The sequence below is a fragment of the Aquarana catesbeiana genome, linkage group LG05 (genome assembly GCF_042186555.1).
Source record: "Aquarana catesbeiana isolate 2022-GZ linkage group LG05, ASM4218655v1, whole genome shotgun sequence".
Taxonomy (NCBI): domain Eukaryota; kingdom Metazoa; phylum Chordata; class Amphibia; order Anura; family Ranidae; genus Aquarana; species Aquarana catesbeiana.
Window position 1 is genome coordinate 39,308,006 of NC_133328.1, and position 15,635 is coordinate 39,323,640.

The window sequence follows — 15,635 nt, forward strand, 5'->3', positions numbered from 1 at the left end:
TTGTCTTTTATCCACTTGACCTCCAGAAGATTTACCCCCCTTCCTTCATGGCTAGGCCATTTTTTTGCTTTTTGGCACTGCGTTACTTTAACTGACAATTGCGCAGTCATGCTACGGTGTACACAAAAATTTAGATTTTTTTTTTTCCCCACATAGAGCTTTCTTTTGGTGGTATTTGATCTCTGCAGGTTTTATTTTTTGCGATATAAACAAATAGACCATAAATGTTGGGAAAAAAAAAACCAAACAAACTGCTATAAAACACCACCAATACATTTTTTTTTAAATCAAAATTTCTTCCTAAATTTAAGCCAATATGTATTCTGCTACATATTATTGGAAAATAAAATCCCAATAAGTGTATATTGATTTGCACGAAAGTTGTAGAGATAGAGATTATATATACATACACACACACGAATTTTAATTTTATTTTTTATACTATAAACGGCGGCGTTCAGCATGGTATGGCAGTATACACATACAGAATTTATTTTATTTTTTGAACTACAAACGGCGGCGATCAGCATGGTATGGCAGGCAATCTGACACTTTTTGTGGGAACCAGTGACACTAGTACAATGATAAGCGCTAAACCTATGCACTGTCACTGTACTAATGACACTGGCTGGGAAGGGGTTAACATCTAAGGTGATCAAAGGGTTAAATGTGTGCCCAACCAGTGTTGATGTGTGTACTGTTAGCAGCTTTTACTAAAGGGATGTGCCAGTTTTTATTCTCTGCTTCGCAGGGAAGCAAAAACCGCTGCATCCACGCTGACAGGACAGAGCTCTGTTTTGTTTACATTGACAGTATTTTTTGATTTTGTGTTGGGCCGCATTCATAGCCGTCTTGGGGCGCATGCGGCACCCATTTTAAAGTGTTGCTTTTTGACAGTTTTGGATACCGTAGTTTTTTTTTTTGTGATTTCACAAGTGCATGCATTTTTAAGGCTTGACATGCTTGGTGTCTAGTTACTTGGGAGGGGGTGTTAAAGTAAGTTGTAGCAAAAAAAAAAAAAAAAAAAAAAAAAAAAGATTTTTAGCTTGTGTGAGGAATGTTAAAAATCGCCCTGGTAGCAAGTGGTTAAAGTGTCGGCATGCAATGAATACATAACCCAGCGGGAGGCATTTGCTGCTTTAAACTTGGGATTCAGTAATGATTGGCAAAGTGACTGCTGAATTCCGGGGTCATTGACTGGAAATTTGTAATTTGTAGGAAATCCCAGCACTGTCGTCTATGGCTGTGACAGAAAAGAGCCCCTAGTTCTGAGAAATGTCACCCACTACAGGGGCTGTTTTTTTTTTTTTTTGTTTTTTTACGCTATTATTGCGTTAGGGCCATATCAGATTGGCAATTTGCTATGGTTTTTTTTTTTTTTTTTTTGGGGACCCATTTGTACCATATGCCTTGAGCAATGTTGTCCAATGCATCCCCAACATACGGCAGGACATGGCTTTATGTCCTATTTCCATTTGTGACATCTTGGCCCTGAAAAAAAAATAATAAAAAAAAGGTACACAGCCCTACACCAGCAGGCACGCGTTATGATCGTTTTTGTGTGTTAATGGGCCCTAAAGCAGTTTCCCGCTAAGTAATTTTTAACTTGCTGATTTATATGGCGATTTGTCGTTCAGTCGCATGTGGTTGCGGTCTGGTGGGTCGGCATTTTGAAGGTTAAAGCAGGCGGTCAGGAGGCGATACATCAAACTTCCTCTGAAAAGCAATCCACCGCTGAAAGATGAAACTGGGTTGTCACCAGAACAAGGCTAGAGGAGAAATCTTCTAATGGGGACACTCAGTGATTTTCCTGACTATGAAGAGATTTCCTCTGTTCCTGTTTTGGCTGTGGAACAGAAAGTGAAGGGAAATCTCCCAAATTGGACAGAGGAAAAAAAAAAAAAACAAAACCGTAGAGGGGTTATAACCCTCCCTTACTCCAAAAGGAAGAAAAAAAAAAAAAAAAAAAAAAGCCTTTTAGTCCCCCCCCTTTATTTTATTTAAAGAAGTTGCATACAGACAAGGGCATAAGATATAGTGATACGAAATACCAGGTATATGGCAGGCCACAATGGCTGCCTAACGGAACAAGTACATTATCAGAAAAACAGCATGTAGTATGTTCTAGTTTAACCACCTCCCGCTCACATTGCTGGGAGGGCATCTATAGACTTCCTCCTGGGTTTGTGCTTCCCGCGCACCCCCTGCAACGCCCATTGGCATGGATCTGTGATGGCTGTGTCCTTTGGACACAGCTGATCACAGATTGGGGTAAAGAGCCAATCAACACTGGCTCTTTACCATATGACCAGCTGTGTCCAATCACTGCTGATCACAGTGTAAATAGTATTTGCTGGTTATCGGCAGTCCTCTCCTCACGCTGACAGCGCAGGGTGAGGAGAGGCAGACATCCCAAGTCTTCTGCGAGTCGTGGGAGTCTCCAGCATTTGGCTGCTGTCTCCCGGACCCCCACGAGCGCCAGGCGATCTCCTCCTGGCTGGGCCTGTCACTCAGCCACAGACAGAAGACAGAGCAGCACAAGTGGCCGACTGGGGTACAGCCGCGGCAGCTGCTCTGTCTTCTGTCTGTGGCCAGGGGGAGAGGGCGGGACAGAGCCGGGAGTGCTTCACTGGTGGAAACGGAGGCTGCGCTGGTGGACACTGATGAGGTGCACTGATGAGGTGGGCACTGATGGGCGACACTGGTGGGCACTGACAGTGTGTGGCGAGGAGAGCCAATCAGCTGCATCTCCCCGCAGGGGAGATGCAGCATATTGGTGCCTCATCAGTGTCAACTATCAGTGCAGCATATTAGTGCCGCATCATCAGTGCCCATAAGTGCCGCATCATCAGCACACATCAATTTTAAAATAAAAAAACCCACTCGTGATTAAATACCACCAAAAGAAAGCTCAGTCTCAAAAAATGATAAAAAAACCATATATAAAACATTCGATCATGGAAAATTTTTAATCTCCGTCCTCATCTGATTTGATCATAAAGCCTGTCCAGGCCGTAAAAATGATAATAACTTCATTTGGGTACAGCATTGCATGACCATGCAATTGTCATTCAAAGTGTGAGAGCGCTGAAAATTGTCCTTGGCAGGAAGGGGGTGAAAGTGCCCGGTAGGCAAGTGGTTAAAGTTTTTTTTTTTTTTTTGGTTTAAAGAAAAAGCTGAAGAGACATCAGTCACCTTCCCCATCCCCCCGCCCCCCACTGTACTTGCCTCTGTGGGTGAGGAGCTGTCAATTGCCCACACAGTTGGTGCAGGACAGATCAGAGTGCTTCTGATTGGGCGGCGCTGGTGCAGAACATTTTTTCTGATCCATCCTGTAAGCGCTGGACAGAGAAGAGGGAGAAGAGCAAGGATTTAAAATCCCTGGACTGGCTGGTCACCTATGAAGATAAGTACAGGAGGGAGCAGAGGGAGGGTGTACGGTGTTAATCTGTTTATTTTAATTTTTCTCTGAAAAGGGGAGCTTACACCTTAAAATAGGGCTAAGCCCTCGTTTACATTGGAGCGACTTTTCATGCGATTGGACAGATCAAATCGCATGACAAGTCACACCCTATTGTTGGCAAGGACCATGTTCAAATCAGTGTGACGCCCACTTTGCGGTGCCGCATCGATTGGAAGAAGTAGTTCCTGAACTACTTTTGCCGATTTTCGGGTGCGACTTGCATAGACGAAGCCGCACAGATGTCTTTTAAAGTCGCACCTGAAGTCACACTAACATGCGGCTTTGAAATTGTGCGATTTCAGATGTAGTTGTAAGATTTCAAAGCCACGTTTGGTGTTAAAGGACGGGTTAAGACTTAATTTAATTTTTTTTCCCCCCATTTTGAATTCTATAATGAATCCAAAAATCTGTCGTTAGCAAGCAAAAAAAAAAAAAGAAAAGTTTCTGGAACAGCCCCCCCATTTGTATACACATACAGGAAGGAATCGCTAATTGATGATATGGATTTTCTTCTCCTGGATGATTGTGTTCTCGCTGAAAAAAAAAATTTTTACATATGAATTTCCCTGATGTCTTCCTCTTATGTCTGGAGAGTGAAGTTCACCTTCTTTTCCAGGAGATTTCTTGCACAGTCATCCCTGACCATTAATGCTGAACCGCGGCCAGACCGCTAAATCCACAGATCTATTACATATAAAAGGGGGCTGTTTTACCTGCCAAATGAGTAGTATTTGTCCATCCAGGCCTAAGATTTGCACAGCACAGCCCTGTCTGGCAGAACATGAGACCAAGTTTTTCTCCTATGAACATGTATCTTGTTAGCACACGAGCACTGCCGCAAAACGGATTGGCTCCTTGTGCTGTTTCTCTCTTTTTCTCCCAGTCTGAGCTCTGCCGTACAATGGATTGCAAGAGTCTGATGACAAGCTAAATTAAGGAACTTGTACTAGTTACATAAATGTTTTTAATGATGTTTTAATGAATACAGAGCCAAGTTATTTTTGTTCTTTATATCTGACAGGTGTTCATATTTAACCACTTGCTGACTGTCTTACTGGGAAAATACGTCATTTGATGTTAAATATCAGGGTAATGGCTGCAGCTAGATGCCATATCCCGATATTTTATTTTCCCTCAGTCACCACGGCAAATTACTTTTAAAAGCAGCCCCACCAAATCCCCCCCTTTGCCACTTCCCGGGCTTGCCTTACCAATCAGTGAGCCTGGGAATCCATCTGGCACCGGCGCTGGCTCGCCATAGAGATGAGCGATTGCAAGATCATGATGTCACTTCCGGTTCTCAGGCCATGTAAACCTAGTACTTAACTTTTTGCTTTAAGAAAAAAAATAAATTTTTTTTTTTAATTTTTTCTTCATCTTTTGCTTTTAAGGGTAGAGGAGAGATCTGAGGTCTTAGACTTTTTCCAAAAAAAAAAAAAATTGTGTTTCAAAAACTGCGTGACAGAAAAAATTGCAACGACTGCCATCTTATTCTCTAGGGTCTCTGCTACAAAAAAAAAAAAAAAAAAAAAAAAATTATACACACACACACACACACACACACACACACACACACACACACACAATGTTTGGAGGTTCTACGTAATTTTTCTAGCAAAAAAATACTGATTTTTTTTTTTTTTTTTTTTTAACTTGTAAACCCCAAGTCTTGGTCAGCAAGTGGTTAAAGTTGAAGAAATGGCTAACACTAACTATTGTAAAAATTGTTCTGCCGCCTCCTACCTAACCTATATAAAAAAAATAAGATCTGTGCACTTCCACATTTTAATACACTCTGATCATGTGATCCCACAGCTGCAGCTCCCCTGTGTCAGCGAGTCCAAGCAGGGAAAATGCAGAATTAAGTATATGAGGGCCAGATGCCTTCTTGGATTTACCACTTGACCTCCGGAAGATTTACCCCCCCCTTCATGACCAGGCCATTTTTTTGCTTTACGGCGCTGCGTTACTTTAACTGACAGTTGCGTGTGACACGGTACTAATTACCTTTTATTTTTTTCCCCACAAATAGAGCTTTCTTTGGTGGTATTTAATCACCTCGTTTTTTTATTTTTTGCGCTATAAAAACCAAAAAAAGGCCGACATTAAAAAAAATAAAAATATATATTTTTTACTTTCTGCTATAAAACATATCCAATAAAAAAAAAAAAAAAAAACTAATTTCTTTATGCCATTTAGGCTAATATGTATTCTGCTACCTATTTTTTGGTAAACAAAAATCACAATAAGCGTATATTGATTGGTTAATGAACGTTACAGCGTCTGCAAACTATGGGATATATTTATGAATTTTTTATTTAATTTTTATACTAGTAATGGTAGCGATCGGCAACTGATAGTGTCCAATTTGTCTGCCGCAATCCCGCTAAGTGACACTTTGTGGGAACCAGTGACACTAATACCAGTGATTAGTGCTAAAAATATGCACTGTCACTGTACTAATAACACTGGCTGGGAAGGGGTTAAACAGCTCGGGACCATCAAAGTGTTAACTGTGTGCCTAGCCAGTGTTTTTGTGTACACTGTGTGCCGCTTTTACCAGGGGAAGAGACCGATTCTAGTCCCTGCTTTGCAGGAACACAGAATCCATCCCTTCCCCACTGTCAGAACGGTGATCTGCCTGGTTTACATTGCAGATCCCCGTTCTGGTGTTGTTTACCGACGATCAGTGGGTGCCGGATGACATTAAGTGCCTGGCACCTGCAGATCGGCTTCTGTTGTAAAGATTTGCAGCAGAAGCGGCCCACCGGTGGCACGCATCTATATACGCGATCCTGCGCAGAGCTGCCGCCCCGTAGCAGCAAAAGGTGCTATAGGGCGGTCACCAAGTGGTTAAAAATGCAGACATGCTGATTGTAAAGTTGTCTTAAAGTGGAATGCTGGAAACAATTGGCTGAGAGAAGTTCTCCTTTGCTACATGTCGTGTAAACTTTGCTGTGGGCGCAAGGCAGCCAGCAAATGAGGCGGGCTTGTGTCTGACTTGCTCTAGTGAACACACAGACGCTCGCAGTGTGCAGTGAAATCAGACATTTCAGTACAGGAGAGGTAAGGTTGGGAGTACAGCTTTAATGGTTTCTGGAGTTGTCCATCTTCACAGTGAAGAACAAGAGGGAATAGTCACAAAGTCTCCACACAGCAGCCAGAGACCCACCCACACCGTTCCTGACAGCCATCCGGACGGGTTTCCAATTGCATGGATATCCGAGGTCTCTGAACCCTTAATGGCACTTCTGCTGTGCCCTGTACCGGTGCCATGTCTGCCTCCTATTCTGCATTCTTCTGCCTCCCTTTACTTGACCCCACCAGCTCTGCGGGGTTAAAGAAATTCCAAACAGTTCAGAAGACAGTGCTGTGCTATGAATGGGCAACAGAGGACTTATTTGTGGAATATTTGCTGTGCCTTGTACAAATAGCAAAGTGACAGCGATTATTGATAGAGGAGTTTGTTCACTCAGGAAAGGGCAGCGCTGTGCTGTTTTAGGACGCTGGCATTGAGTACACCATCAAGACTGCACAAGCACTACACCGGGTACATAAAATCATTGCCATGGGCCTCTGAAGTTGCTGAGAGACTTAAGCTGGCCACACACACACACGATACAATCATAATGTACAATATCCTTTAGATCTACCAAAACAATGCAATGAGGACAAACCTAAACCATCCATCCAGTTTGTATTCAATCAGGTAGGTCCTTGCAGTGCATAGTTGATGGTACAATTCCAGGTATGGATAGCTACATTGTTCCCGCATGAACCAACATAAGGCTGGGTTTACACTGGTCCGACACGGCAGCCATACGATTTAGGGGATCTTTAGGGGAAACTCCACGCCACATAAAAAAAAAAAAAAAAAAAAAAACCACACACCACGACAAAGGTTCCCCCTCCAAGACCATATCAGACTAAAGGGTATGGATTTTAAGGGGAACCCCCATACCAAATATAAAAGCGTGGGGTCCCCCCCCCCCTCAAATCCATACCAGAATCTTATCCGAGCATGTAGCCCAGCAGGTCAGAAAAGGGGGTTGGGGATGAGGGAGTGCCCCCTCCTGAACCATACCAGGCCACATGCCCTCAACATGGGGGGGTCAGGGGGAACCCTGTGCCTCCCTCCCCAAAAGCACCTTGTCCCCATGTTGATGGGGACAAGGGCCTCTTCCCAACAACCCTGGCTGGTGGTTGTTGGGGTCTGCAGGCGGGGGGGCTTATCGGAATCTGGAAGCCCCCGGGGGGGACTCTATGCCTTTTTTTGCCGTGGGGTTCCCCTTCAATATCCTCAGAGCACAAGTCGGATCAGTTAAGACGATGATCCGACATCAATGATATTCAATGGGCCGAAGTAGGATCAAAGTCAGAACGACTTGTGTTAGACTAGTTAAGACGGCTCTCATAGGGAACCATTCAATTATACACATCATTCGCTCCCAACGTCGGAGCGTTTGTCGTACCAGTGTGAACCCAGCCTAACTATGTATATACTGTACCAGGCTGATGCCCCTGGAGGCTGGAAATCAATGAAATAGACATTGCTGCTCCAGAGATCTAGACTTGCTTCTGGGTCCCATGTCAAGTAGCGGCTGGCCTGATGCATTGTGAACCTAGGAGGTCACCTGCTCAGCCCGGGCCCCATGCAAAGCATTCTCTGATTAAGCGACTGGTCAAATCAGAGAACGCTTTGCTCAGTAAGTTTATCACCACATTCAATCTTGCCTCCCCACTGGACAGGGTACTGTAGTGAGGGAAGTCCTTTTCTGCACCAACAGTGGATCTCCCCTCCGGGATCACTTCCACTTCAGTCTTTCCCATGACTTCAACAGCAACAGTCTTACCCATCGGTGTAACGGGTCTTGCCATGTTCACTTGAGTACGTTGACTCTCTTGTACTGCACTTCCGCTGGCCCACTCCCTCTGGTGGCCATAGGATGAAACTACAGCAGGAATTTCCTCTCTGTTGGCAGGGGTGACTGCAGGCGAAGAGTTAAGCCCAGCAACAATATCAGCAGCCGTATTCCACAGGCTGGGACAAGAAAAGATCCCATGCCCCAGTTGACCACATTCCTGACATAGTCCTTGGTGACTTTCTCCTGTTGCTATGGGAGATAGCACTCTCCCAACTGCACTTTGCTGGCTCCCCCACACACTTAGACTTCTCGGTGTTGCTTTAAACTTTCCACAATCCTCTGTAGGTAATGGCTTTGTCTTGCGGTCCATCAACATGACATCATAGGCATTGCTATGGGCAACTGCACTCCTCACACTTCTGGTACGCCTGTTGCTCATTCCTGGCACTCTCAGACCTTTGCTTTGCACTGGAGCCTGGGAAAAAGGGCACTTAGAGACTGCATGCCCCCACTCACTGCACCGCAAACAGCGCACTTGGTTCTTAACAGGGCCTCCCCAATTGCATTCTCTTGTAAGCTTGGGACTTTGCACATTGATAGCTGGCCTGCTTGCACCAGCGTTGCCAGGGGCAACAGACACTTTCGCACCAAAATCTTCACTCAAAATTTGAGCCACATCTCCGCTGTAGCTCCTCCTTGCGGCAAACACGCTTTCTCCGGTTGCTATGGGAGACCACGTTATCCCCACTGACTTTCCAGTGTTCTCTAGATTTGATCGCTCCTAGGAAATTGTTGTAATCATCTCGCTTATGACCCATCCAGCGGTACTCCTCCGCCAGAAACGGTTGCACCAATTCAACCCAGCGACCTTTGGGCCATCTTCCGTAGGAAGCAGTTATCGCAAACTCACCCAAAAAGTTTAACATGTTCAAAAGGCAACATAGGCTGTATGAAGTCAGCAGCACAGATTTCTGTTTTGTTGCCACAGGCAACCACACCCATCTGCTCACTCCTTGCACTGTGTGATGGTTTCCCAGACACAGATGCAGACTTTGGTAGACTCTCCATACTCAGTCACCTGTGCACTCATTGCACCAGTGTTGCTAGGGACAACCCCAGTCACCCTTCTCCTTGGCAAACTCTGATCAGGCATGTATGGGGTTCGTTCAGGCGGTAACACCTCCAGCCACAGAGCTCTATCATCTCAGCCATTTTTAATTTTTTTTTTTTTTTTTTTTTTTTTTTTTTTTGGAGCTTTGACCGCCCCATACTCAGTCACTCCAGAACAACTTTGCACAGTTCAGCAATCAATTGAAGCACTGTCTCTTTAAGGACCAGCCTCGTTTTGGAATTTAGGTGTTTACATGTTTAAAACAGTTTTTTTTGCCAGAAAATTACTTAGAACCCCCAAACTATATAATATATATATATATATATTTTTTTTTTCTAATACCCTAGAGAATAAAATGGTGGTCATTGCAACTTTTTTTTCACACCATATTCGCACACACACGACAACAGTAAAGTTAGCCCTTTTTTTTTTTTTTATATTGTGAAAGATAATGTTACGCCGAGTAAATTGATACCCAACATGTCACGCTTCAAAATTGCGCCCGCTCGTGGAATGGCGTCAAACTTTTACCCTCAAAAATCTCCATAGGCATGGTTTAAAAAAATTCTACAGGTTGCACGTTTTGCGTTACAGAGGAGGTCTAGGGCTAGAATTATTGTGGCGATACCTCACATGTGTGGTTTGACCACAGTTTTCATATGCGGGCGCTACTCACGTATGCGTTCTCTTCTGCGCGCAAGCTCGTCAGGACTGGGCGTTGAAAATTTTTTTTTTTTTTATTATATTACATGATTTTATTTTTACACTATTTAAAAAAAAAAAAAAAAAAATTGTCACTTTTATTCCTATTACAAGGGATGTAAACATCCCTTGTAATAGAAAAAAGCATGACAGGACCTCTTAAATATGAGATCTGGGGTCAAAAAGACCTCAGATCTCATATTTACACTAAAATGCAATAAAAAGAAAAAAGGAAATTTAAAAAAAAAAAAAAAAAAAAGTGCCTTTAAGACGTATGGGCAGAAGTGACGTTTTGATGTCGCTTCCGCCCTGCAGTGTCATGCAGACGAGTGGGCGCCATCTTCCCCTCACTTGTCTCCATGCACAGCTAGGGGACAGATCGCCTCCGCCGCTGCCGACGGCTCCGGTAAGCGGCGGAGGGGACCGGATCGTGGCGGGAGGGCCCCCCCCCCCCCCTTGCCACCGCAGAGACCGCTTTTATCTTGTAGCTGTCCGCCACACGAAAACGGGGATACCGGGGTTATGGCAGCTATCTGCTGCCATAACAATGATATCCGCCGCCAAACTTAGGACGTATATGTACATGCGGCGGTTGGCAAGTGGTTAAGGCTAGTTACCTTTCTCTAGCAGGTTCTCCTCACCTGCACACACAGATTATACAGTCTCATGCACCAAAACACAGTTCATATAACAGATGAACTTACTTGATTGTAGAGATCTCAGACTGTGCCTACAGCACTTCTCCACGTGTAAAGGACTAGCATCAAATGCTAGCTTCAAGGACACCGCCACTCGCTGGTTCTTCTTTAAGGGCTTTGTTTGCCCATTTTTATTAAAAGCAAGTTCAGCAAACATAGGTTTCCCTCACAGGGGCTTTCAGCATTCCTTTTCCCATCAACAAAAAAATGACATTCAGCCTAGTTGGCTGTCACTTGCAGCACTGGTGCTCTGGCCTTACACTCCAGGCCCTTGTCTGTCCCGTACAGACGGTTTCACCAACCAACCACCTTGGTGCATATAACTAGCAGCCTCTTGCTGCTCCCATGTGGATCCCTCCTGACTCCTGGTCCTCAGACTTCCTATCTGCCGGGGTGGAGCCCAGAACTATGGTCAGGTTACTACTAAAAGCCCAGCACACACCTGACCAATCAGTATGCTGGATGTTCTCAAAATCAGGACCCAGGACTAGGGACTTCACCCCACCCGGATCTCTCAGAAATCCCAGAACTCCAGGTCCCAAAGTGGACTTTACAAAACACTGAGGAAACTGAAAGGCCAGTTTCCTCTTCATGTTACAAGCTCCCTGGAGCCCCTCAACCCGTCTGGTTGAGAACTCTGGGTCACATCCTCCTCCTAGACCCTGGCAGGGCAACGCTCTGCCACAGGATGTATGTATGTATGTATGTATGTATGTAAAAATACCGAAAATTGACAAAAAAAAAAATCCCCACCAATACTTTGTTATAAAACATATCCAATAAAGAGCCCATTCCCACTTGTGCGACTTACAAATCATGCGATTTCCATTGCGACTTTACCATGTAACTTGATGCGACTTTGGATGAGTGCGACTTTGACCAATGTGATCATTTTGTTTGTGCTCTACAAAGTCACTAGACATGTGCAGAATGGAAAAATGTGTTTAGTTTTTGTTTATTTTTGTAACGAATTTCAAATTTTCAGAACGATTAGAATTCAAATCTTTTGAAAATTAATTGACCGATTTCAATAGCTGGTTAAGGGAAGCTGGCTACTGGGTCCTTAACAACCGATGGCTCATTAGCGGTCAGTGGGTTTCCCCACAAACAAGGTGTCTTGAAGGGGGGACAGAGTGGACCAAAAAAAAAAAGTCTTGCAACATTTGTGCGAATGTGATGCGAATTCAGCCATACATATCTGTATGGCTGAATTCGCATTGCACAGACATCGCATGATAAATGCACAGCAGTGCGGTGCGAATCACATGCAGTGTCTTACAATGCACCAGTGTAAATCCAACCTAACCCTTTGATCGCCCCTGATGTCATCCCTGCCAGTGTCATTAGTACAGTCTCGGTGCATATTTTTTAGCACTGTATTGGTGTCACTGGTCCCCAAAAAGTGTCAGTTAGTGTCAGATTTGGCCGCCGCAATATCGCAGTCCCACTGCAAGTCGCTGATCACTGCCATTACTAGGAAAAAAAAAAAAAAAAAAAAATCAAATAAAACTAAATGCCATAAAAATATCCCATGGTTTGTAGACGCTATAACTTGCGCAAACCAATCAACATACGCTTATTGTTTGTCTTTGTTTGTTCTTTTTTTTACTAAAAATATGTAGCAGCACTATTCCTCATCCTTACTCCAGGGTTATTGTTGTCTATACATTCTCTGGCATTACTTGAGGATAAAGTAAATGTTCTGTTGCTACCTCTGGAATCCCATTTCCAAAGGAATGGCAAAGTTGAGCATACATTTTTTTTTTTTTTTTTTTTTATGGGGATATGTTTTATAGCACGTTATTTTTTTAATTTTTTTTTAATTGTTGTTTGGTCTTTGTTTATAGCGCAGAAAAATAAAAAAATAAAAATTGCAGAGGTGATCAAATACCACTAAAAAGGACATAAATTGTACAGCGTTGCAAGCGCAATTGTCGGTTAAAGTAACGCAGTGCAGAATCACAAAAAAAAATGGCCTTGTCATGAAGGGGGTAAATCTTAGGGGGGTCAAGTGGTTAAGCCCCATACCACTCCATCACTGCCAGGGAGGCCAGAGCCTGCTTTTCACATATAGTGTGTGTTCAGAATTGGAGGCCCTGCGAGTGCTTTGTTAGGCCTTTCCACCCGACGCGCCAATCTCCATTCAGCCACACAGGCATAACGCACGGACATGAGAACATCCATTGTGTTGAGCAAGGCTCGTCCCATCATCACCTCGCCTCGAAACGCACGCCGCATGTTTTCTGCATCATCCAGTGTCTTTCAAGTCCAAATCCATGAAAGCGATGTTGGAAATGTGCAGGAGGGGGGATTATGTAACACGGAGTCAGAAACTGAGATTTTAAGCACAAATCCATTTTCTTTTCCCTGTAACCATTAAACAGCTTCTCTAGAAAAATGTGGCCGTCGCATTGATTTTATTTCTCCGACTGAATTTACTGAGTTCCATAGGTTTGAATAACTATAAGATCCTTCCGTCATTGCTGGACACATTAGCGCTATGGCACCGTGCCAGCCTCCTCCTGCCCGAGATGGATACAATTGTCTCTCCTGCTGCCACGAAATAGAATGAATCTTCACCGGAACCCGGCTGCAAGTGTTCTATATGGAAATTGCCCTTTATCGGTTGCATTTTAGTAATGACGTTATTTTGGCGGGGATTATGTGAAAAGGAAAACAGTGGGTACTTTTTAACTGCTTCAACTCCTTAAGATATCTTCCCACCTTCCTGACCAGGCCTTTTTTGGCACTGCATTACTTTAACTGACAATTGTGCGGTCATGCAGCGCTGTACCCAAATGAAATTTATCTTTTTTTTAATCATTTTTTTCACACAAATAGAGCTTTCTTTTGATGGTATTTGATCGCCACTGGGTTTTTAATTTTTTTTTTTTATCGCCCTCTGCTCTGCCCCGCTCTCACTGGAGCGCTGGGTTGTGGAGGGGGTGGGGGCGGCGGGCTTAGGCTCTCAGTGGCTCGCTGAGAGCCTGACCTGGGTGCCAGTCCAGGCATGTTCCGGATCCCGACTCAATTGTCATGATCTAGCCCCGGCCTGGACCTGCTCTGTGACATTAGCAGACAGCGGACTTCAGCCCTCTGTCTGCTGAATACGAGTCACAGGAGTGCAGCATGAACTGCACAGATGTGATCCACAGGAGAAGGACAGCCAAACGAGCTGGCCTTCTCTAAATTGTAAGCTCCTTGAAGGCAGAGACTAAATGTGAATGCAGTATATGCAAAGTGCTGTGCAAATTGGCCTTATATAAATATCACTTATATGCTTGAATATATGACAAAATGTGGGTGTGATATTAAAGGCAAAATGAAAAAAAAAAAAAAAAAAAAAAAAAAAAAACAAACACACTTCATACTTGCCTGCTCTGTGTAGTGGTTGTGCACAGAACAGCCCCGATCCTCCTCTTCTCGGGTTCCCTGCCAGCGCTTTTGGCCCCTCCCCCTTGTCAAGTGCCCCAGGAGCAAGCAACTTTCAATGGGGACACCCAAGCAGGTCTGCTCCCAAGCCGCTGCTCTGCGTGTCCATTCTCTCCCCTCATTGGCTGTCTGGCTGTGATTGACAGCAGAAGGAGCAAATGGCTCCCGCTGCTGTGTCTCAGCCAAGGAGGAGGGAGAGTCCAAGGCATGCCAGATCTTCAGAGCGCATGCGCCGGTGACGTAACTGGCTGCATCCAAGGTGAATATCTCCTAAACGGTGCGCGTTTAGGAGATATTCATTTTTGCCTACAGGTAAGCCTTTTTATAGGATTACCTGTACGTTAAAATGACAGAGCGGGGTTTGCTACAGTTTTAAGCTGCCTGCGGATGCTGCCAAGTCAGCAGGTGACCATACTGTCCGGACAGACTGGGTCTAAGGAGTTATGACAATGCATAAAACAGTATTTGAAACAAAACACATGGTTTGGTGTGGTGGAACTCGAGTGGCCCTGCATAAAGACCTGACCTCAACCTACTGAACATCTTTGTGAGGAATGAAAATTGGTTGTGAGCCAGGTCTTCTCATCCAACTGTACCCGACCCTACAAATGTTCTTTGGCTAAATGGGCTCAAATTCATGCAAAAACGCTCCAAAATCTTGTGGAAGAATTCAAGAACAGACGCTGTTCTAGCCATAAAAAGGGGGACCAACACCATATTGATGGCCATGGTTTTGGAATGGAATGTCCCACAAGAGCAAAGTGTGATGGTCAGGTGTCCATGAACATTTGGCCAAACATATAATAAACGGTAGTTAGGATTCTCAGACTTTCTAAAACATGAGACAAATGACCACGATTGGATGCTGTACAATTAGCGTTCCTCAATGAGACCTTGTATTTGTGACAGTTCTTGGCTGCCGTTACTGACCACAATGACTGGACACTTTTTATATTTTCATGAGATCATGGCTTAAGATAGCAGTGTCTTTTATTATCTGCTTTCTGGGAGATGTCTCATGAGAGCACTCTCTGAATAGTCATTGTAAACGTTATTTCTCTGGCTGGGAAACCGTCTGAGTAGTTCATGAATTAATTTCTTAGGCAGGCAGCCATTCTCATTGCTAGCATAATTTGGGCCTTAAAAAGAACACAAAGCAAGCAACTTTCCCAAGCGTCCCTCCCTCCCTTCTACCCTGCAGAGCCCGGTATGCCGATCCCAGGCCCGCAGATGGGCAAGTGGAGCCTGAGATACAAAGCCGAGGGGGGCACTTACCCACGTGTGTGGCATAGCTGCCCGAATGCTTACAGCTGTCAAGTGAGCCCTGCTGGTTGCCCGCAGCATGGCTAATTGTAGGAAAAAAA

The 15,635-nt window shown here is 44.3% G+C and overlaps 1 protein-coding gene and 1 non-coding gene across 2 annotated transcripts in view; both read left to right on the top strand.

Moving 5' to 3' along the window:
- ANKIB1 (ankyrin repeat and IBR domain containing 1) overlaps positions 1 to 15,635 on the top strand; it is a 240,471-nt gene that overhangs the window by 22,030 nt on the left and 202,806 nt on the right. The gene's annotated exons all lie outside the window — the stretch shown is intronic.
- On the top strand, positions 12,469 to 12,597 carry LOC141146557 (small nucleolar RNA SNORA49). The gene has a single exon (XR_012244950.1). It is a non-coding gene; the product is annotated as a small nucleolar RNA SNORA49 (small nucleolar RNA).